We start from the raw sequence: 6,577 nt of genomic DNA, 5'->3' as shown, positions 1-6,577 counted from the left end.
ATTAGGTATTATGGTCACTGGATGTTATAAGATGGTTATGTTTTAACCTTTTTTTTTAATTGAAAGTAAAATAGAGCAGTGGAGAAGGGCATGTGACCTTCTTGTTCTGCCTGGCAATAAGCCTATCTAACTCAGGTTACCATGGGGACAGGGGGCCCAGGGCAAGTCCTATTGAAACCCAAGTGCCAGCTTTCACACCAGGACACGAAGAAAGAAGCAGCTGACTTTGCTGTGGCAGACTGACTGACCCAGAGACCCTGGACAGCAAGAGAGAGTCCTGGAGAGAGGAACAAGGAAACAGAAGCTGCAGTGAATGGCAGGCGAGAAAGGCTGATCTCTGTGAGCCCCCAGGTAGGATGCAAGTGGGAGCTCATTCTCTGGTCAAAGAGATGGGATCTATGGAGATTTAAGGCGGATCTGTGAAGATTCACCCTGGGTTGGCTGGGAGAAGGAGTCACCACAGTGGGCCTTGCTGCTGAAAGACTGTTTGGGATTCTTAGAAGACTGAGAGAAACGGCTTTTGACTGACACTGGACATTATGACTCAGCAAAAAGGGAAGATGTGAACCTTTTGGAAGCTGGAAGTAACTTTGTATTTGTTCCTTTAAAGACTACAATTCTGCAGAGAGTGAAATGTAATGCATGAATGTGGCATGGGGTGTTTGGTCGTGTAAGGAAGTTAAGGGGGGAATATCTTTTCTGTAGTTTAGTGTATTAGTTGCCTACTATGTAATGTTTAGTCGATGTTAATTTTAGTTTGTTACAGTAATAGTCTTGAAATGTGAAATCTTGTCCTGTGATCCTTTGAGTTTGTCACTGGGAATTCAAATCTCTTTTTAAAAGTTGTCAGTCTCTACGAGGATCGTAACATAGATGAATTCCTGTGTGCGCTATTTTAGGCATTTACAACCTTAGTTACACATCTAAGTTCATCCACTAAACAACACACCAAACTGTAATTTCTGGGTTTAGCATTTGTATTTATGTAGCACTTTATCTCAATGCTCAGGCATTTCAAACTGTTTTGTTTACAATGATTGAATCTGACGTTCAGTCGCTTTTAGCATGTCAGCAGCTATTTTGTGCACAGTAAGATCCCATAAATAGCAATGAGATAAATCTGTTTCTTCATGAGGCTGGCTGAGGGAGGAAAGTTAGCCAGGATATCAGGGAACTCTTTCCAAACAGTCCCACTGGATTTGTAGCATGTCCGGGTGGAATTCTCCCACATCCCCATTGGCGGATTCAATGACGGGCAGGGGTGGGGTGGGGAGAATTCGGCAGGAGGTCCAAAAAAACGATGGCAGGATCTTATGAAACATGGCATGGCAGGTCACAATTCCCATCAGGGGCTAGTGTGAAACCAATTTGCATCCCACTAATGGGATGCAGATGACCGGAATCACCTCCCCCTCAACGCCCCTTTGAACACCACGCCAGTGGGTAAACACATCCAGAACATGTCTGGACCAAAGCAATGTGCAAAAGCCGGGACTTACCTTAAGATAGGCCTTGGATGGCTGGCGGAGATCAGGAGAAGATGGAGGCCTCCAGCGACCGGATCCGGGACACCATGTGGAGCACAGGGTAGGTGGATCTTCAACCACCTGCATCTTGTCTGCAAAGCAACATCCAGGAGGTGGGAGTTCTCAGCCCAGCAACTTCGCCAGTGATCCAGACCTTCATCCAGGGAATTTGCCAAAGGGTTGATTCACCCAGCTCCAGGCAGAGAGCAGCAGGAGATACTGTTGACCGGTGAGGATCTGTTAGGGGGGGCGTTGAAAGAAGGATGGGAGAGGAATGAAGAAGTGGGCAGGGGTTAAGGCTAGAGGGGGGCACGGGTGGTTAGGAATCCTGGGGAAAGAGGGTATGAAAGGATTCATTCAAGGCATCAGATTAACAGAATGAGGGGGCAGCCTTGGGGAGGGGTCTTCAGTGATAAGGTGCATGGGGGGTCTTGAGCTCTAAGGGACCATGGTGAGGGGTGTTGAGGTGTGAAGGGGTCAGTGGAGTCAATGTTGGACTCCTGGGGTGAAAACTGAGGGTAGCCGTGGTAGGAGGGAATGTTGAGTGTTACAGAGGGCAGAGGGAGCTGGTGAGGATGCACCGATGTTGCCTGAAGGGGCGCTGAGGGTGGTTGGTGGGCATGTGGAGATACACATGGACTCAGGGGATGGGCAGCAGAAGGGTGGGCAAGTCCATGGTAACGAGCGTGAGATTCTTGATGAAGAAAGGGACTTTGACATTGATCTGTACATTGTCAAAGGTGATGGGAGAGGGTCGAAGGGTATCAGTGAGGAGGTTGAAAATAATCCCGGTGACCTGGGGTGGGGGTGGTGGGGGGGTGGTGGTCAATGGAAGTGGGGAATAGGGTGTGGGTGACTGAGGGAGGGGAGAAGGTCTCGGAGCACAGAACCTATCACAATCACAAGGTTTCTATGCAAAGCCTTGTGGTGGAGATCTCAAGATGCTTCAGCGGAGTTGGGTCATTGGGGGTGGACGGAGGTGTAGGTCATCTCAACTGGACAACTGAAAGGAAAGCCCAACATGTAGTATTTGCAATGCTGGGGCCCTGGGACACAACGGTTTGAAGGTTAAAGTCTTACCGTGCACGAGAGATTGCTTGCACGTGGCTCTCAAGGGCCCTGCCTCGCTGCAGATGCCTCATTCCGGAGGACGGGGTGTCCACACAAAGAAAGGCTGGCAGGGGTTGGGGTCGCTAAGTTAAAAGCTGAAAGAAGACAGTAGATATTATTAAAGTGAAAGTGATTATATTTGCTAAAGTTTTCTGATTGTGGCGTTCAATGTCTCTCCCGTGCAACCAGTTCTGCAGTTAATATTTCTTCATTTTCCTTTCCCTGATACTTCTTCTAGGTGTTTCCATACCATCCACGCAGGGGTCGAGGCAGCCTGCTGACCAGCTGGCTCTGCTGTCTTGGATGACCTCAGCAGCCGTCCTCTGGAGCGCTGAGGCCTGGGGGGCCCTGGTTTACTTTGGCTGTCCTGCTGTCGGGCCGCTGCTCCTTCTGCAGTGACAAAGGACGCGATTGAAGGCCTCACAGGCAAAGGGGCTACGGAAGGGCCAGGCAACACCTAAGATTCCTGAGTGGATGACCCAGGGGTGTCCAGCTGCTGCTTCTCCTCCCTGTGGGTGCCTGAAGACCCCTTGAAGGAAAGGCGCACCTGGAAGGAGGCCGAAGTGCCCTGCTCCTCTTTGAGTAGCCAATGTAGAAGCTCCCCCATGGCTACCGGGGTGGAGCACAGGTCTGTGCGCATCTGCTAGGACTAGGATCTCCATGGAGTCCGCCGTCCTCCCCATGGAGATCTCCATGCTTGCACAGGTTGGCACCATTTCAACAGCCAGCAGGTAGATGGATTCACGTGCCACCCTGTTGAGGGCCTTCGACATCTCTACCTGACATTCCCCCGCCTCTTGCTGACTCTCCACCATCAGTTGAAAGGCCGATTCCAGAGGCCCGTCACTGGACTCAAACCTAGAAGGTGTCTGCAGTCCTCCGAGTGTCAGTGAGCTCGACTGACCCCGCCTCCTCCTGCTGTAGACACGCGTCCGTGCGGTGACCACCAGAGTGTGAGACCCTTCCTACTCTAGAGCTAATACCCACCGAAGTGCGTGTCTCTTTGCTGGTGGAGGATGCAGATGTCTGCTGTGATGGCTTTACAGTTGTACATGTCTCTTGAGTTACCTCCTCACTCCTCTCTGATCTTGGGCTTGCGTTGAAGCTGGTCAGGGCTTCTTCTGGCTCAGGTTTGCCATCTTCCTGGTGCGACCCATAAGTGAGAGAGGAGAGAGCAAGTGACAGCATGAGCTGCCTCCAACATGGAGGCACCCTAGGACCTGAGCTTTCTATTACATCCAAATCCAGTCTCCCCAATGGCCAGTCCTGTTCCACCCCTGCCAACTGGGCTGCCCTCCCCTCAGACTCAGTCACGTCCTGGAAGTGTGGCCAATCCCCTCATGTCTTCTCCCTCTCTCGGCGATTATGTCTTACCTTGTCCTGCTCAAAGGTAACAGAGAAGATGGGGTTGAGGAATTGCATTGAGTATCCATTTTTACGTAGCTTTTTCACATCTCTTTTTATACTTTCAGTCTTACAGATGGACCACTGGAAATGTGTGGCATTTCATTAATGCATGGCATGTTGTCCAGGAGGATTCTGGGCCAGCTCCCTCCAGAGTGGTGAGCCAATCTACATAAGGTTAAGGGGTCAGAGAGGCATGTCCTCTGAGGAGCTTGATGGGACTCTCTGTGCCTGAGCCCCATCACTATCTCCACCAACCCTCTACCACCCACTCCCATTCCCCCCACACCCCACCCCCCCTGCCACTTCCAGGCTGCTTGTAAGCTCTCTGTGTGGAAGGGTGTAGGAGGTACAAGTGGTCACTCCATCTGCAGAGTGGATGGACTGCACTGGGGCTATGAGGCATCACCTTGATGTTGCCCCACTGAGGCCCATGTCCCTGACATTCATTCATCGTGGTAGCTGTGAGCAGCTGAGGCTTATTCGCCCTGGCGGAGCGGATGAGGTCGTTCATTCTCTTCCAGCATTGACTGGCTGTCCTACGCTGGACACCCTGAGTACTGGCAGTGGCAGCAACCTGCGCCCATGCAGGATTGGTTGCCCTGCTCAGCCTCCTCCTCCCATTAGCTAGGTACAGGACATCCCGCCTAGTCAAGGAGGATGCCCAGTGATGAATCACTGAACTTAGGGGCAGGAAGTCTCTGTTCCCTCCTGCCATCTCTATGGCCCTTGTCAGTAAGTAGCTGTCCCGGCGCCTTTTAGATATGGTGCCCAGGTATGATGGAGGGGTGTGCACCTTTCAGCCCGCCCCGCCATGTAATTCGTCAGGAAACCCCTGGCTGCATGATTAATGAGGCCAGGGTTCCAAGATTTCTCGGGAATTCCCATCAACCTCCGCAGCGGGAAACCCTGTGTCCACCCCTACTATGGGGATTAGTCCCGGATGAGAGAATTCCACCCTACCTGAATTGCCGGATCAGGCAGATGAAACCCAAGTTTAGTCTCTCACCCGAAGGATCGCACCTCCAACAAAGCATCACTCTCCCAGGTAATTCATTGATTTTCGAACCCCACCCCATCGCCAAGCTAATCCAATAACACAATTGTTTACCACTTTAAAGCATTGAGTTTACTGGGAAGGACATGAGAGAAAGTGAATGCCATTTCTCTGAAGCTTTAAACCTCAATGGTGTTTACCTATATGCTGCCAAACAATTACATACTTTTTATTATCATCAAATATATAACATATTTCTATTTATATCTCGTTTAGGTGGGTTTCTTTTTATGAGTTATTGTTTCAAACAATGGCAAGGCTCTTTCGGTTGGATGATAACCATGGCAACTGTTGCCACTGAAGGCAGCTGCCAGGTAACAGGAGTATGACCAAAACTAGAGGCCTCATCCAACAATGAACGAAAGGTCAGCTCTCTCTAATATCAGGCTCGCCCTCACATCAATGTATTCATAAATTCACTATGGAATAAACCAATAAAGGAAAGAAAAAAATCAAAGAGTTACTTATCATGCACCTAAAAGCTTTCTGACTTCAAATAGGAAATGTATTTTTGTTTCAAATGGACTTGCAAATGGCAAGGCCCAATTTCTATCAGTCTGCTATTAGAGTTAAATACAGCATCTTATCATGGAACTGTCAAGTTTTAAGGGTTGGTGAAGGAGTAACGGTGAGTTAGGGCTGAACCAAACCGTTACTCCGATCTTGCCCCTGGGCTCCAGAAAGAAGTTTTACTGGGGTTGCCAACTCTGGTTGAATGCAATCCTGAAGACTTCATCACATGTCATCTAACTAATCTAACCAGTAAAACAGTCTTTTTCACCTTCATCAATATTTTTACAACTAATGGGGGAAAGTGTTCAAATAAACCAAAACAAACATGCCAGTTTTTGGTGCCCCTATGATTTTCCGCACCGCACCCCCCCCCCCCCCCCACCCCCCAGGTTTGCTCACAGCAATGTCTTGTGGGTTAATCTTCAATTCCTGGAGCGTCCAGGGCAATCCTGGAGGGTTGGTAACCCATGTCCAACTCAACAGTTACTAGAACAAAAAATATTTTGACTGACTGGACATGATCATGAGGAGGAAGGTTTTTTTGGGAATGGCTTGGAAAGCTTTGTATAATTCTGGACAGCTTTTTAAAAAATATTTGTTTTTATATATCTATATATATATATGCTTTCATGGAAGGTCTCGTAGTGCAGTGGGTAGCATCCCTATCTCTGGGCCAGGAGCTTCGGGTCCAAGTCTCGCTTCAGAACTTGATGGCCATGGAAGGTGCATCCATGACGTGGCCAAACAGGTTGATTATCATTCTGTAAATCCTTCCAATATGATGGGACGAGGTAAGCGCCGGAGAGCTTCCTGGTCAGCCATACTGCAGAAGGCAACAGCAAACCACCACAGTACTTTGCCAAAGGTAATCATGGACCAATCCAATGGAAGTCCACAGTCGTCAATGCCCTCTTAGGGCATGGTACCTAAAGGAGGAATATTCTTTCATGGCATGTGGCCACTGGCA

The sequence above is a fragment of the Carcharodon carcharias genome, chromosome 12 (assembly GCF_017639515.1).
Source record: "Carcharodon carcharias isolate sCarCar2 chromosome 12, sCarCar2.pri, whole genome shotgun sequence".
Taxonomy (NCBI): Eukaryota; Metazoa; Chordata; class Chondrichthyes; order Lamniformes; family Lamnidae; genus Carcharodon; species Carcharodon carcharias.
The sequence above is the reverse complement of the archived record's forward strand: the minus strand, read 5'-3'. Positions refer to the sequence as shown.